The 16085-nt window shown below is 49.2% G+C and overlaps 1 protein-coding gene across 3 annotated transcripts in view; it reads right to left on the bottom strand.

Annotated features, from left to right (window-relative positions):
* RASSF7 (Ras association domain family member 7) overlaps positions 1-16085 on the bottom strand; it is a 124915-nt gene that overhangs the window by 84661 nt on the left and 24169 nt on the right. For 2 of the 3 annotated variants that reach the window (XM_082270625.1, XM_082270622.1), the window contains exon 1: positions 7807-7964. The exons of the other annotated variant lie outside the window; for it this stretch is intronic. The gene's annotated coding sequence lies outside the window, so the exon portion shown is untranslated. Of the gene's footprint in view, positions 1-7806; positions 7965-16085 lie in introns of those variants that run through there. 3 annotated transcript variants of the gene reach the window in all.

The raw sequence follows: 16085 nt of genomic DNA, 5'->3' as shown, positions 1-16085 counted from the left end.
ATTCGCAGCCTTCCCGCATCGCATCAGTGTGAACCGGACCTTAGAGGATTGAGAGCGATGTGAAAATTTGAAAAGTATTCTCTTTAATTAAAAAGGTAAAAAAATCCACAATAATTCACAGATCTTAAGGAAATAAAAATAGCTGTATAAGTTTGATACACAAAAGGTCATCTCACATACAAGTATCTAGGTTATAAAAAAGATATTGGACTCCTATAGAGTTTTATTTGCAATGGAGTTTTGTTTGCAAACTCTTTATTAATAAAAAAAAAAAAAAAAAAAAAAACTTTTCTAAGTACAGGAGGTACATATCCTAGTTTACATGCAGAAACATATGGGTACCATGGCCATAGTCGCTACACCCAATGCAAAGTGAATGGGGCTGCTCAGCAAGTGCATCCAACTGCGTGCAGTGCGCTGACCAAGGGGTTAAAGCAGGCGGCGAGGAGGCGACACAACACCTCCTCACTGCCTGTCAAATACTCTCTGAAGAGCATTTCAAATGTAAATTGCTCTTCAGAGACCAAAGTTCATGTGAATGAGCCCTTACACTACAAAAAGCTTGCATTTCTGTCTATCCTAGTCCTGGATTTACACAGCTCTGCTACAGGGGACATTCCTGTCTAAAAGGCAGAAGAAATTTGTCTCTGCTGCAGGTACAGAACACCTTACCTGTGCCTGGACAGTGAAAGAGGAAGCAGCAGGCTGATGAGCTCATCTCTGTTACTCTGCTCTCACCATCTATTAGCATGTTCCTTCTTCATACATGGGTGTTGCAGCATAGTTGATTGGCACCTTTTGTGCCACTTCTTCCCCTACTATTCTGAGCACTGCTGTACAGGGGATTGTAAAGGGCTTTGATCAAGACGTATTCAGTTACTTAGACACACTGGGTGCATAATAAAAATAAAATAAATGCACTGATGTGTATTATTGATCACGGAGCTGCATTCATTTGTGTCTTTTTATTGGCCAGAAGTTCAGCTATAAAGGTCTAGGTTTCAAGCCTGTCATCGGGGGTCCTGGTTGCACTACCTAGAACAGGGGTCTTCAAACTATGGCCCTCCAGTTGTTCAGGAACTACAATTCCCATCATGCCTAGTCATGTCTGTGAATGTCAGAGTTTTCCAATGCCTCATGGGATATGTAGTTCGAGGATCCCTGAGACACCACCAACCTAGTACAAGCATGCAGGATAAAAGAGGTTCGAAGACGTCAGCTTGGTTCAGGTCAGTGACTCACCGGGTAGTAAAGCCAGGATCAGCAGGACAGCACCTATAAAATCAATCATCATGGCAGCTCCCATATTTATATCCTCCATCAATTCAAGTATTTTCTTCTGCGAAAACATGTTACATAACAAGCTGCCTAAAAATATACTAAAAGGAAATGATACTACACTACTTATTCATCACAAACGTAATGGAAATAGATTTTCTCCAACTGACAAAAAGGAGAAGGCTCTTCCTGGGCTTTATGGAAGGAAGGCCAGCTCATAGGAATGCCAGGAATTTCACCCTGTGCCTGGCTCTACCAGTCTCTCCGAAGACAGACAAATGGAGAAGAGATGATACATTTCTCAGTGCCAAGCTCCACCTGCATTCGCTTGATGTCATTTGTTTTTTTAAACAAACTACATTGCTATCCTGGCAATAGAAGGCTTATATGACCTGAAATGATCCCACTGCATATCTCCTTTAAAGTGTTATCAAACCCACAAACAGTAAAATCAGTGTTTATATGCAGTAAAGCATGCTTGGTATACTCACTGTGTAACCTAAGGGGTTAATCATCTGCATTGTGTAAAAAGGCTGTTTGATCCTCCCCTTCTTCCACTGTCCCCAATCTGCTGATAAGTCAGAGCCTTTGGAGTCCATTTTCAAATGCTCAGTGTATTGCTAGAGAGTTTTTTTTTTCCTTGGAAGAGTGCATGTGATCAGCATAGGGCCAATCAGCACTGTCCAGACAGAGGGTCAGGGATCCTGCAGCCTCATAGGAAAATCAGGAGAATGAAAACTCCTCCTACAAGCTTTAACCAGACACAGATAGAAGTCACACGACTGCTCTAACTGCTGATCAGAAAAGGTATTTCGTAGTTTAAATTTAGTAAAATAATTGCATTTCCATATTCTGTGTACTGTGGGAGACCAGATATAGTGACTGCAGGGTCCTGGGTTTAGTAACACTTTAAGGCCAACCCTGGCACAAGCATAAATTTCCCACCACAATGCAAAGGTGAATGCTTATTAAATCTGGGGGTAAGGTAATAAGGTGTAATGCCCGCCACACAATACCTTTTTTTTTTTTCGTTCAACCCAGCGGTCTGACGAAAAAAAAAAAAAAAACCTGGAAGTGCGATCTCCCCACTGAGCACTTCTGACGGGGTGACTGACCCCCTATCCCCGCCAGAACACATCGGTCAGCGCTCACAGCCATTGGCTGCAAGCACTGGTCGGATGCCAATCAACTGCTGGTTTTCCAGCATGCTCATTCGACAGAAGCCAGTCATGAGATTGGCCTCTGCTGGACAGGGACCTGTACATATGGACCGAATTCAGGCCCTGTGAATGGGACTTAAATCTGGTCATACACTAGTAGATTTTCGAATGGACATCCTCCAAAATAGATCTATGAAGATTTGTATGAAAATTCTTTTTACATTTTGCTTACTGTAAAATTTTGCTTGCCTTCAACATTGGATTTTGGAATAAATGTAATTTCCCAAATGTAAACCACATACACTGTTCGGTTCACAACTCTGCAGCTAGGGAAACACACAAAAATCGTGCCATTAGATTACAATAATCAGTGTTGCTGACTAAATCCGGCAGCACTGATCATTCGGGAAAAACCCAATAAGCTGGTTGTACAGAAGTCGATCGATAGATTGCTGTCATTGCTATTGTAATACACAAGGGACAGAATCCTCTGTGGACAACAGGTAATACCTTTCAAATGCAGGCCTGAATATACAGTAAGGCGTCATGTTTGCCAAAAAACTAGATTTAAGATTCATTGTTATCTGTGTACTTTCCATAGTCATATTTTGCTACAAATTACAACAAAGATAAACAAAATATTGAAAATAGATAAAGAGTAACCAAGAGAAGCTATACAAACAGTGGCTGTCCATGAGGCACAGGGGGACTCATATGTGGCCCCAGACATAATCAAAGGGCCACACATAATGTTTAGTATATGTAATGCTTAGGAAGACTGGCAGAAACTGCAGACCTAATAGAGGAAAGGAGGGTCAGAGAGTGCGGACAGGATACAATTGCCTCGGAGTGCAATGCAGAAGACAATATAAAACTGGAAAAATGTTACATGCTTGTACAGTAATAGAGACCAATGCGATTACCCTGATCAATGTTCCCATTACAAAATGGTCCAAGGGTCGCACATCGGATACCAAAAGGGTCCCACATCAGATACCAAAAGGGTCGCACATCAGATACCAAAAGGGTCCCACATCAGATACCAAAAGGGTCCCACATCAGATACCAAAAGGGTCCCACATCAGATACCAAAAGGGTCCCACATCAGATACCAAAAGGGTCCCACATCAGATACCAAAAGGGTCCCACATCAGATACCAAAAGGGTCCCACATCAGATACCAAAAGGGTCCCACATCAGATACCAAAAGGGTCCCACATCAGATACCAAAAGGGTCCCACATCAGATACCAAAAGGGTCCCACATCAGATACCAAAAGGGTCCCACATCAGATACCAAAAGGGTCCCACATCAGATACCAAAAGGGTCGCACATCAGATACCAAAAGGGTCGTCGCACATCAGATACCAAAAGGGTCGTTGCACATCAGATACCAAAAGGGTCGTTGCACATCAGATACCAAAAGGGTCGTCGCACATCAGATACCAAAAGGGTCGTCGCACATCAGATACCAAAAGGGTCGTCGCACATCAGATACCAAAAGGGTCGTCGCACATCAGATACCAAAAGGGTCGTCGCACATCAGATACCAAAAGGGTCGTCGCACATCAGATACCAAAAGGGTCGTCGCACATCAGATACCAAAAGGGTCGCACATCAGATACCAAAAGGGTCCCCGCACATCAGATACCAAAAGGGTCGCACATCAGATACCAAAAGGGTCCCACATCAGATACCCAAAGGGTCGCACATCAGATACCCAAAGGGTCGCACATCAGATACCAAAGGGTCGCACATCAGATACCAAAGGGTCGCAGGTTGGGCACCAGGGATGCATGCACAATACCTGCGTTACGTAAAGTGGGTTAAGGTGAAAAGCTCTTTTCGGTTTGTACTGCTGTCCATGCGGTCTCACGTTTTGCTTGGTCACCTGGACAGGAACTAATGCCCCATACACACGTGCAGATTATCTGCAGACTTTTGTCTGCAGACTTACCAAAACCATATAATATGAGGTCAAACCTAAACACTTTCAATTTGTATGCAATCCGGCAGGCCCTTGCACTACATAGAAAAGGTAGATCTGAAGACAAAAGTCTGCAGATAATCTGCATGTGTGTATGGGGCATTAAGCAAAATCTCCCCAACAGGAACACAGATAACAATACAATATAACTTCCACCATTCTACACAAATCCAAACAAAATTGGCCTCATGGCATATTACCACCATGGCCTCTAGACTCCATCACTCAATGCCCCCCCCCCCCCCCCAAAAGAAAACATGTCAACACACATCAACTCAAGTGCAATTAGCGAGCTTTAATGCATTATCAAACACAATGCAAGTTCTGTGAATGAACCTCAGCTGGAGTTTGGCTTTAAAATGTGCATACATTTCCATGCATTTTAAGAATCGCGTTTTTGGGCAGGAAGAAGAACTACAGGTGCCAGCATGTATGATACATTGGGTATAGCTTAAATGTGCCCCTTTATTTTTATAAAAATAAATAAAATAAATCTGACTTTGGTTTTCAATCACCTAAGAACATAGCCCAAGCTTTAGATTTCCCTGTACTGTGATATTTATTATAGTGATACTAGAGTTTTCTTCTAGTGCAGAGTACAGCTACATTATATCTATATTAGCACCATAGCATTGATGGTAATTCCACAGCTGCTGGCTTATTCCAGACCTACAAGGTCATATCAGATCACGTTGTTGCTTGTTCTCTCATTAGGGGGATCCCTTGGGTTGCCCTGGGCAGTACACCTTGGATCACACAGGCCATATTAGATGTCACCATTCACTCTACAAACCCAATGATATACAATTGGCTAACACAGTCCCTGATCACCAGCTGTTGTAAAGTTACAAGCTGTCAGAGCAGGAAGGAACAGAATACCGATAAGGAATTATTTAGTGTGGAAACTGGCCATATTACCCGGGAGTCAGGAGTCAGAAGGAAATCCATAGGTTATGTTTAGAGGATTTCTCATATTTGTATCCAGCAGTGTAATGCAACATATAATACTAATAAGTGCTAGAACAGAGCAAGCCATAGGAAACCTCTATGGGTATTGTAGAATATATAATATATACATAGAGAGCCAATGGGAAGTAATCCAATACAAGGGGACAGAATGTGACATATAGGGATCTGCCTGGAACTGGCTGCTGGAATACACAGGTATATGATCAGGGATACATTCTATTCTATTCTATATTCTATTCTATTCTGATATATACAGATCCACGGCATTGCAGAGTGACAAAACACACCTGTCACCATCTGACATCTTTTGATCTCTGGCTTCTCACTACCTGCAACCGCGCCTGGCTGCCTCTGGCCTTCTCACTACCTGCAACCGCTCCTGGCTGCCTCTGGCCTTCTCACTACCTGCAACCGCCCCTGGCTGCCTCTGGCCTTCTCACTACCTGCCACTGTTCCTGGCTGCCTCTGGCCTTCTCACTACCTGCAACCGCTCCTGGCTGCCTCTGGCCTTCTCACGACCTGTCACTGCTCCTGGCTGCCTCTGGGCTTCTCACTACCTGCAACCGCCCCTGGCTGCCTCTGGGCTTCTCACTACCTGCAACCGCTCCTGGCTGCCTCTGGCCTTCTCACTACCTGCAACCACTCCTGGCTGCCTCTGGCCTTCTCACTACCTGCAACCACCTCTGGCCTTCTCACTACCTGCAACCGCCCCTGGCTGCCTCTGGCCTTCTCACTACCTGCCACTGTTCCTGGCTGCCTCTGGCCTTCTCACTACCTGCAACCGCTCCTGGCTGCCTCTGGCCTTCTCACGACCTGTCACTGCTCCTGGCTGCCTCTGGGCTTCTCACTACCTGCAACCGCCCCTGGCTGCCTCTGGCCTTCTCACTACCTGCAACCGCCCCTGGCTGCCTCTGGCCTTCTCACTACCTGCAACCGCCCCTGGCTGCCTCTGGCCTTCTCACTACCTGCAACCCCCCCTGGCTGCCTCTGGCCTTCTCACTACCTGCAACCCCCCCTGGCTGCCTCTGGCCTTCTCACTACCTGCAACCCCCCCTGGCTGCCTCTGGCCTTCTCACTACCTGCCACTGCTCCTGGCTGCCTCTGGCCTTCTCACTACCTGCAACCGCCTCTGGCCTTCTCACTACCTGCAACCCCCCCTGGCTGCCTCTGGCCTTCTCACTACCTGCAACCCCCCCTGGCTGCCTCTGGCCTTCTCACTACCTGCAACCCCCCCTGGCTGCCTCTGGCCTTCTCACTACCTGCAACCCCCCCTGGCTGCCTCTGGCCTTCTCACTACCTGCAACCGCTCCTGGCTGCCTCTGGCCTTCTCACTACCTGCAACCGCCTCTGGCCTTCTCACTACCTGCAACTGCTCATGGCTGCCTCTTGCTCACACTACATGCAGCTGCTCCTGGCTTGTTCTGCCTGCAGTTGCTCCTGGCTGCCTCCAGCTCACACTATCTGTGGCTGTGCCTGGCTTCTTCTGGCCCACATTACCTGCAGCTTCCCCTGGACGCCTCCATCTCACATTACCTGTGGCTACTCCTGGTTTGCACTACTTGCAACTTCTCCTCGCTGCTTCTGGTTCACTCTACCTGCAGCTGCTCCTGGCTGCCTTTCATATACAACACTTGCAGTTGCTCCTGGCTGCCTCTCACTCACAATACTTGCAGTTGCTCCTGGCTCGCTCTACCTGCAGCTGCTCCTGGCTGCCTCTCACTCACAATACTTGCAGTTGCTCCTGGCTGCCTCTGGCTCATTCTACCTGCAGCCACTCCTGGCTGCCTCTCATATACAACACTTGCAGTTGCTCCTGGCTGCCTCTGGCTCACTCTACCTACAGCTACTCCTGGCTGCCTCTCATATACAACACTTGCAGTTGCTCCTGGCTGCCTCTCACTCACAATACTTGCAGCCGCTCCTGGCTGTCTCTGCCTGCAGCTTCCCCTCTCCTATGACAGTCTAAGGTCATTCCAAATATTTACACCTGGCTGGAAACTACAAATCCCAAAAACGCCATAATAAACCTGCAATGGTTCCAAAACTCAGACTTTGTATTATCAGAACAGAATCTATAAACCTACATAGTGTCAGCTGTGACCTCCACATTTCAGGGAACATTGATGGTGACATGTACTCTGTACTATGATGACATCCCACCTTAGTGTACAGCAGTAGAAGCAAATCACAAGGTCCTTAGTAGCGAATACAATAATGATGTAATAAATATGTATATTTACATATACTGACTGTACTGTCACCTGCTGTACTGCAGATCATGGTAGGCATACCCGTCACCATCAGCTCCTGTCACTGCAAGGTTACTGAGCCTGCCACTCTGCCAGCAAAAGTTTAGACATAAAGTCAGTGCTCCCCCTTCCCCTCCATAGTATGTGGAGATGATATTCTTACCTGTGCTGAGTGTTATTGTGTAGATCCCAGACAATCTCCGATCTCTGTCCTAATGTCACTCCAGCTCCTCGGTCTAGCAGTGCAGATCAGCTGATCCTTCCCCCACCCTGCACTACCTTGGAATGAGCCAGGAAGCAACCTGCATGCATCATCTCTCACCACTCTGATTGGCCAGACCCGGCCTCCTGACCACACCCACCCTACTACAGACCTGTCACCTTCGCACTTCCCCAGCTCGGTGCCTCTGTGTGCAGGTGTGGGCGGGGCCAGGTGTCATCTGGAGGGTGATGTCATTCTCTGGAGAGCAGAGGTGTGTTCAGGGCTGCTGTTAGAAATTACGGGGCCCCCTACAGCCTACCTAATAGGGCCCCCGCCCCCCCCCCCCCCAAAAAAAAATATCAAATTGAATTTCTGCTAAAATGCCATGATCACAATGTGGTTTTGCAGCCATTACAGAAATCATACCCTTGCTAACGCTGCTTCCTGACACCTGTATTATGTTATACCTTTTTAAAATTGCTGAATGGTAATTTTACATTGCGAGACCACGCTGCAACTGTGAGTCAAGTGATTGGCTTGCAGTTGCAGATCAGCCCCTTTTAACTGAAAAGGGGGGGTGTTTAGGCTGGGTTCACACTGATGCGAATTTGACGTGGGTTTTTTTGTATCCAATTTGTATGTCAGGAGAGTGTGACTGGCTCTTAATGGAAACAGTTCACAAAGCTCCGAGGCAGCTGCAGTGCGGTTTGCAGAAGAGTTCTGTGCGTTTTCTGGTCTGTTTCAGGTCTGAATTGAGCCAAGAATTTGGGCCTGATTCATTCCTGAAATGGAGAACAGGGACGCACTGAATCCCCTATTGTGAGCAGCTCCACACAACAGTGTGAACCCAGCGTGATAGGTGGTGCTACATGTCCAACTCTGCAGCATGCGTTAGTGCCGGTTCACACTACCGCGGGGCGACTTGCACGGACTTCATATAATGAATGTCAATGCAAGTCGCTTCGATGTCGCCCCGAAGTAGTACAGGAACTATTTTCTAAGTCGGAGCGACTTGAGTCGCTCCTATTAGAACGGTTCCCGTAGCACTGCATGGACCGCGACTTGTCAGGCTGACCAGTCGCCTGACAAGTCGGGGTAGTGTGAATGGGCACTAAAAAATGCTGCAGCTGTGTAGTAAAACATTTCATCCACAGCATGTGTACAGCCCTATCTGACTACATTGTCAGAATTCGGATGCACAGCCAGGGGTGGCAGTAAATCCATTGCTCAGCCGCCCATGTAAAAGAGTCCTTAGGCTGCATTAACACTTTGCATTTCCTGAACATGTAACAAAGTGCATGGGAAACTCACATACTGCTTGTGGTGCCATTAATTGTTAATGGCACTCCAAAAAGACCCATGGTTTGTCATGTGGCAAACTTGCAAAGCTGCATGCCTGAAAATGTTCTAGACCTTCTATGGTGTGTTTGTCAAATGTAGGGCAGCCAATTCAAGTGAATGGGCTTCCCTATGTGTAAAAAAACAAGCTAAAAAAAAATGTGAGCAGGAACATGCATTCCTGCAATGGTGCGAGTGGGACCTCAGGGTGGCTTATAGAAATGGCTTGGTGGAGATGTGCATCAGCTGGAATTCTGAACTTTATTCACCCCCCCCCCCCCCTCTCACCTCGTTTCAGCAGAAGCACTACAACATTAAAACTCTGCAGCCACTGCAGGACAGGTTACAGTACTCACAGATCATGGTGAGGTCAGGAGAGCAGTGCTCAGGATTCAGAGAGGAGGAGGAACAGGCAAAAAAATATCTTACCTCACTCAATCTTTCCTTGTTGCAGGAGAACACTAACGATCACAAGGGGAGGGGAGGGGGAGTTTCAGGACCCAGCAGTGTAATGATTTCAAGGCAAAAGAAGAGAGAGACAGTCTACAGCTGTCCCTGCTGCTCCAAAATCGGGATGCAGCCCGAGAACAAAGCCAGCATGGGACAGCTTGTTAAATAAGGGGACTGGAGAACGGAGGGAGAAATCTAGCAGCAGTGCCGGGGGTTTCAGAGGAGTCACAAGGCAGTACAGCCGACTCTCCTCTCCTGCAGGTGCCCGGGCCCCATTTTGGACTGATGAGGCTCGGGCCCCCTACAGGAGGGCTGGCTGTACTGCCTTATCAGCGGCCCTGGGTGTGTTAACCCTTCATCTCCAGGTACAATTCCCTGCCAGGATTTCCCTAAGCAAACTCACCGAAGGAGAGACTTGAGAACTTATTCCATGGTCATTTCATGTCTGGGAATACAAGGATTCAATAAAGTAGAAGTTAAAGCAAAACTTTTTTTTTTTTAGTTTTGGATAGAATGGAGATTAACCACTTCAATACAGGGCACTTTTACCCCCTTCCTGCCCAGGCCAATTTTCAGCTTTCAGCGCTGTCACACTTTGAATGACAATTGCGTGGTCATGCTACACTGTACACATATGACATTTTTATCATTCTTTTCACACAAATAGAGCTTTCTTTTGGTGGTATTTAATCACTGCTGGATTTTTTATTTCTTAATAATAAGCACTGAGAGGTGGCACTGATGGTCGGCACTGATGAGCACTGACGGGCAGCACTGATGGGCGGCACTGACGGGCAGCACTCATGAGCAGGCACTGATGGGCACTGATTGTGGGCACTGATGGTGGGCACTGATGGTAGGCACTGTTGGCACTGTTTTTTAACTTTCTGTAATCAGTGCCCTGATTACCTGTCCTAGAGTCCCCTTTGAGAAGGAGCCACTGATCGGCTCTCCTCGCCACACAATTTGACAGTGTGAGGCGAGGAGAGCCGATAAATGTCACTTCCTCATTCACATGTAACCGGCTGTGATTGGACACAGCCAATCACATGGGTAAAGAGCCAAGTCATTGGCTCTTTACAAAGATCGGGCTCGCGCCATGTCCTAGCAATACGGTGTGGGCGCAGGTGCGTGAGAGAGGCCGTTCTGGGGCGCCGTCATATGTTGTCATCCCAGAACGAGAGCTGCACCGCTCCACCGTTATTTGACGGTGGGCGGGCGGTAAGTAGTTAAAGCCCCTGTCTGGTTTTTATTGCTGCCTGTGCCTCTGTTGGGGAGATTCACCCTCTAGGTTTGTTCTGTTTACTATTATCACCTGGAGCAGTGGTTCTCAACCAGGGTTCCTCCAGAGGTTGCAATAAGCAATTTCTGCCTCTCAGATAAGTTCCCCCTGACACCATTGATCTTTATAGCAATCTGGAAGAAGGTAATTCTTCCCAATGTCCACAAGTGTAAGGAGCATTCCTCCCACTGACCATCGCACTAATGTATCATGAGTTGTAAATATAATCATTTTTAGCAGGGGTTCCCTGAGACCTGAAAATTATTTCAAGGGTTCCCCTGTGTTGAAAAGGTTGAGAAAGGCTGACCTATAGTGATACCACATCCCAAATTTTGGGCAGTCACCAGAACAGTGATCAAGAGGAAATCTTCCAAAGGGGACACTTTTTCTGGTGACAGAGATTTTCTCTCATTGAAAGCAGAGCTCCACCCAAAAGGGGAAGTTCTGTTTTAAGGCCTCCTCCCCCGCTCCTGTTTGTGATATGGCGATTTTGACAGGTGCTTGTTCCCACTTCCACCCTGATTGCCAAAGTGCTCCTTCCCTTCTCTACTCCAAAGTCTTCTGGGACACATGACAGGTCCCAGAAGACTGCAGGACCAGTAACAGAGCACAGCGCAGTGCCGCTCATGTATGCTCAGTGGGCACTCGTCTATGAAGCCGCAAGTAGGGTTGAGCGAACACCTAGATGTCCGTGTTCGACGGGTTCGGCCGAACTTTAAAAAAAAGTCCGGGTCCGTGTCCCGGACTTTTACCGAACTTTTCCCGGACACCGAACCCCATTGAAGTCAATGGGGACCCGAACTTTAAGGCACTAAAATGGCTCTAAAACACCAAAGGAAAGGGCTAGAGTGCTGCAAATGGCAGCAAAACGTAATTAAGAGCATGGCAAGTGCTCTGCAAACAAATGTGGATAGGGAAATAACTTAAAACAACAAAAAAAAAACAGAAAAATAAAACAATGTTCTTCTTCATCTCTGAAGGACGAGGCCCATATGGAGTAGGAGGGAGGTTGAGGTGGTGGTGGATGTGGCAGTGACATAGGCGTGCGCACAGGGTGTGCTGGGTGTGCCTGGGCACACCCTAATCACCTAGGGCACATAGCATTGCCAGTGAGGAGATGGGAAAGATCTCCCTGGGACCTGCTCTGCTCTATTTCTCCTTGCCTACAGGTACATGGCCCCGATACATTACTCTCCCTGCTGGCAAACACATGCATGTGTATTTCAACTTTGGGGTGCACACCTTAATGCAATAGGCTGCGCACACCTATGGGCGGTGTAGGTGGAAGCGGCGGTGGAGGAGGACCAGGGCCGGATTAACAGCATCATGGGCTTGGTGCTGAGGATTTTGAAGGGCCTTAAGGGCCGTGCCTTGCCATGCACCCAGAGGAGGAAGGGTGCAGCCATGCATGCCTAATTCAACATGGGATGCTGTCTCTGAAGCCCATAAACACATCCATGCATCGCCAACTGTCCCTCCTTGTCCGGCCTTCACGCTGTGTGGGGAGGTTCTGAGGGTGCTGCCTGGGGAAGCGAGCATAGAAGCCAGACTTCTGTGTTTACAAGTGACAGAAGAGCGGTAACAGTGAATATGGCCAACCCGGGGCCTATATAAAAGGTAGGGGCCTGGAGCTGCAGCTCCAATAGCCCCTACATTAATCTGGCCCTGAGGAGGAGGACGAGGTAGCCAACACTGCTTCTTTTCAAAAATTTTAAATGAGGGTACACCCCAAAAGAGTGAGAAAGAGCAAAAATGGAACAATGGGTGGGTAAGGTCGGTATCCATTGCTATTCTGCATAAGGTACGGAAAAGTCCCGTGGGATCCATGCCTGGTTCATTTTAATGAACGTGAGCTTGTCCACATTGTCTCTGGACAGGCGGCTGCGCTTGTCTGTTATAACGCCCCCAGCCGTGCTAAATACCCGTTCAGATAATACACTGGCTGCAGGGCACGCCAGCACCTCCAAGGCGTAAAGGGCAAGCTCAGGCCATGTGCCCAATTTGGAGACCCAGAAGTTGAAGGGGGCAGACCCGTCATTCACTACATGTAGGCGTGTGCACACATACTGCTCCACCATGTTGGTAAAATGCTGCCTCCTGCTAAGACGTTCCATCTGAGCTGCTGGTGCTGCTGTTTGTTGTGGCGTGCTGACAAAGCTTTTCCACATTTCGGCCATGCTAACCCTGCCTTCTGAGGTGCTGGCGGTGCCCTGGTTGCGTTGGCGACCTCCTCCTCCTCCTCCTCTGCCTTGTGCTTCCACTGTGGCCCCGCTGTCAGATGGGAATGCCAGCAGCATGGCGTCTACCAGCGTGCGCTTGTACTCGCGCATCTTGCGATCGCGCTCCAGTGAGTGAATTAAGGACGGTACGTTGTCCTTGTAACGGGGATCCAGCAGCGTGGCCACCCAGTAATCAGCACAAGTTAGAATGTGGGCAACTCGGCGGTCGTTGTGGAGACACTGCAGCATGTAATCGCTCATGTGTGCCAGGCTGCCCAGAGGCGACGAAAGGCTGTCCTCTGTGGGAGGTGTATCGTCCGTGTCCTCTGTATCCCCCCAGCCACGCACCAGTGATGGCCATGAGCTGGCCTGGGTGCCACCCTGCTGTGAACATGGTTCCATCTCCTCCTCCAGCTCCTCCTCCTCCTCATCCTCCTCATCCTCCAGAACTGTGCCCCTGCTGGACAATTGCGTCCCTGGCGTTTGCGTGTGCAGGAACCCACCCTCGGAGCCCCTTGCGAATGACTGCCCTGAAAGCCTTGGAAATGTTACCTCTTCATCCTCCTCCTCCTCCTCATCCTGTGCCACATCCTCTTCCATCATCGCCCGAATTGTTTTTTCAAGGAGGCATTGAAGTGGGATAGTTAAGCTGAGAACGGCGTCATTGCCACTGGCCATGTTGGTGGAGTACTCAAAACAGCGCAACAAGGCACACAGGTCTCGCATGGAGGCCCAGTTATTGGTGGTGAAGTGGTGCTGTTCCGCAGAGCGACTCACGCGTGCGTGCTGCAGCTGAAACTCCACTATGGCCTGCTGCTGCTCGCACAGTCTTTCCAGCATGTGCAAGGTGGAGTTCCACCTTGTGGGCACGTCACATATGAGGCGGTGAGCGGGAAGGCCGAAGTTACGCTGCAGCGCTGCCAGGCGAGCAGCAGCAGGGTGAGAACGCCGAAAGTGCGCACAAACGGCCCGCACTTTCTGCAGCAGCTCTGACATATCGGGGTAGTTTTTAAGGAACCTCTGCACCACCAAATTCAGCACATGCGCCAGGCAAGGGATGTGCGTCAAACCGGCTAGGCCCAGAGCTGCTATGAGATTTCGCCCGTTATCACACACCACCAGGCCGGGCTTGAGGCTCGCTGGCAGCAACCACTCATTTGTCTGCTGTTCCATGCTCCTCCACAACTCCTGCGCGGTGTGTGGTTTGTCCCCCAAACAGGCAAGTTGTAAAACTGCCTGCTGTCGTTTACCCCTGGCCGTGCTGAAGTTGGTGGTGAAGGTGTTACGCTGTCCGGATGAGGAGGCGGTAGAGGATGAGGAAGCGGAGTAGGAGGAGTTACGAACAGGAGGCAAACTGAAGCGCCCTGCAATCCTCGGTGGTGGAAGGACATGCGCCAAATTGCTATCCGCCTCAGGCCCATCCGCCACTGCATTTACCCAGTGTGCCGTTAGGGAGATATAACGCCCCTGACCGTGCTTACTGGTCCACGTATCCGTAGTTAGGTGGACCTTGGCACAGATGGCGTTGCGCAGTGCACACCTGATATTTTCCCCCACTTGGTTGTGCAGGGAAGGGATGGCTTGCCTGGAAAAGTAGTGGCGGCTGGGCACGACGTACTGTGGGACAGCCACCGACATAAGGTTTTTAAAACTGTGCGTCTCCACCAGACGGAATGACAGCATTTCAAAGGCCAATAATTTTGAAATGCTGGCATTCAGGGCCAGGGATCGCGGGTGGGTAGGGGGGTACTTCCTCTTCCTCTCAAGTGTTTGGGAGATGGAAAGCTGAACGCTTCCACGGGACATTGTGGAGATGGTTGTTGGTGACCCAGGTGGTGGTGTTGCTGACAGATCGTCTGTTTGCGGGGTGGCAGGTGCCGGTATCACTACAGATGTGGCTGGAGCGGCCGAGACTGCAGCAGAAGAGGAAGCAGGATGAGCCAGAGACGTTTCTTGGTTTTGAAGGTGTGTACTCCACTGCAGCTCGTGCTTTGCACTTAGATGCCTGATCATGCAGGTTGTGCTCAGGTTGAGAAGGTTCATGCCTCGCTTCAAGCTCTGATTGCACAGGGTGCAAACCACTCGTGTCCTGTCATCAGCACATTTTCTAAAGAACTTCCACGCTAGAGAACTCCTTTGAGCTGACTTTGGTGCGCTCGTTCCCTTGCTGCGTTGGGCAGTAGCGGGCGTAGTGTCTAGGGCACGGCCGCTCCGCTTCTGCACCCTGCTCCCTCTTCTGCTGTGCTGGTGGCTCTGTGCGACCACCGCCTCTTCCTCCAAACTACTCAGGTCACCTGCATGACGTTCATTCCATGTGGGGTCGAGGACCTCATCGTCCTCCACATCATCTTCCACCCAGTCTTCACCCCTGCCCTCCTTGTCGGTCTCCACAATGCTGAACGCCGCAGCAGTTGGCACCTGCGTTTCGTCATCATCGGAGACGTGCTGCGATGATCCTTGCATGTACTCATCTTGAGAAATAAGTGGTTGGGCATCGCTGCACTCAATCTCTTCCACTTCTGGGGCAGGGCTAGGTGGATGGCCCTGGGAAACCCTGCTGACAGAGTCCTCAAAAAGAATAAGAGACTGCTGTATGGCTTGGGGCTCAGACTGCTGGCCTGATTTGCAAGGGGGTGAGGTGAAAGACGGTTGGACATTGGCTGCAGGTGCCAACTCTGACCTTTCTGCAGTAGACTGGGTGGGAGACAATGTGAAGGAACTGGAGGCACTGTCAGCAGCAAACCAATCTACTATCGCCTCAACTTGTTCTGGCCTCATCACTTCTAGGGGCGTTTGATGCCCTACCAAATACTGATGCAGGTTCTGTCGCCTACTCACACTTGAGGAAGGTGTTTCACTTGTGCGTGTAGCTGGCACAGATCGACCATGTCCTCTCCTTGCAACAGGAGCTCTACCAGCAGCACCACGGCCCTTATTTGACGGTCTCCTCA

Source organism: Pelophylax lessonae, assembly GCF_965119305.1.
Source record: "Pelophylax lessonae genome assembly, chromosome: 10".
NCBI classification, from domain to species: domain Eukaryota; kingdom Metazoa; phylum Chordata; class Amphibia; order Anura; family Ranidae; genus Pelophylax; species Pelophylax lessonae.
Note: the sequence above shows the minus strand (reverse complement) of the source record. Positions and strands in the feature narration are given on the sequence as shown.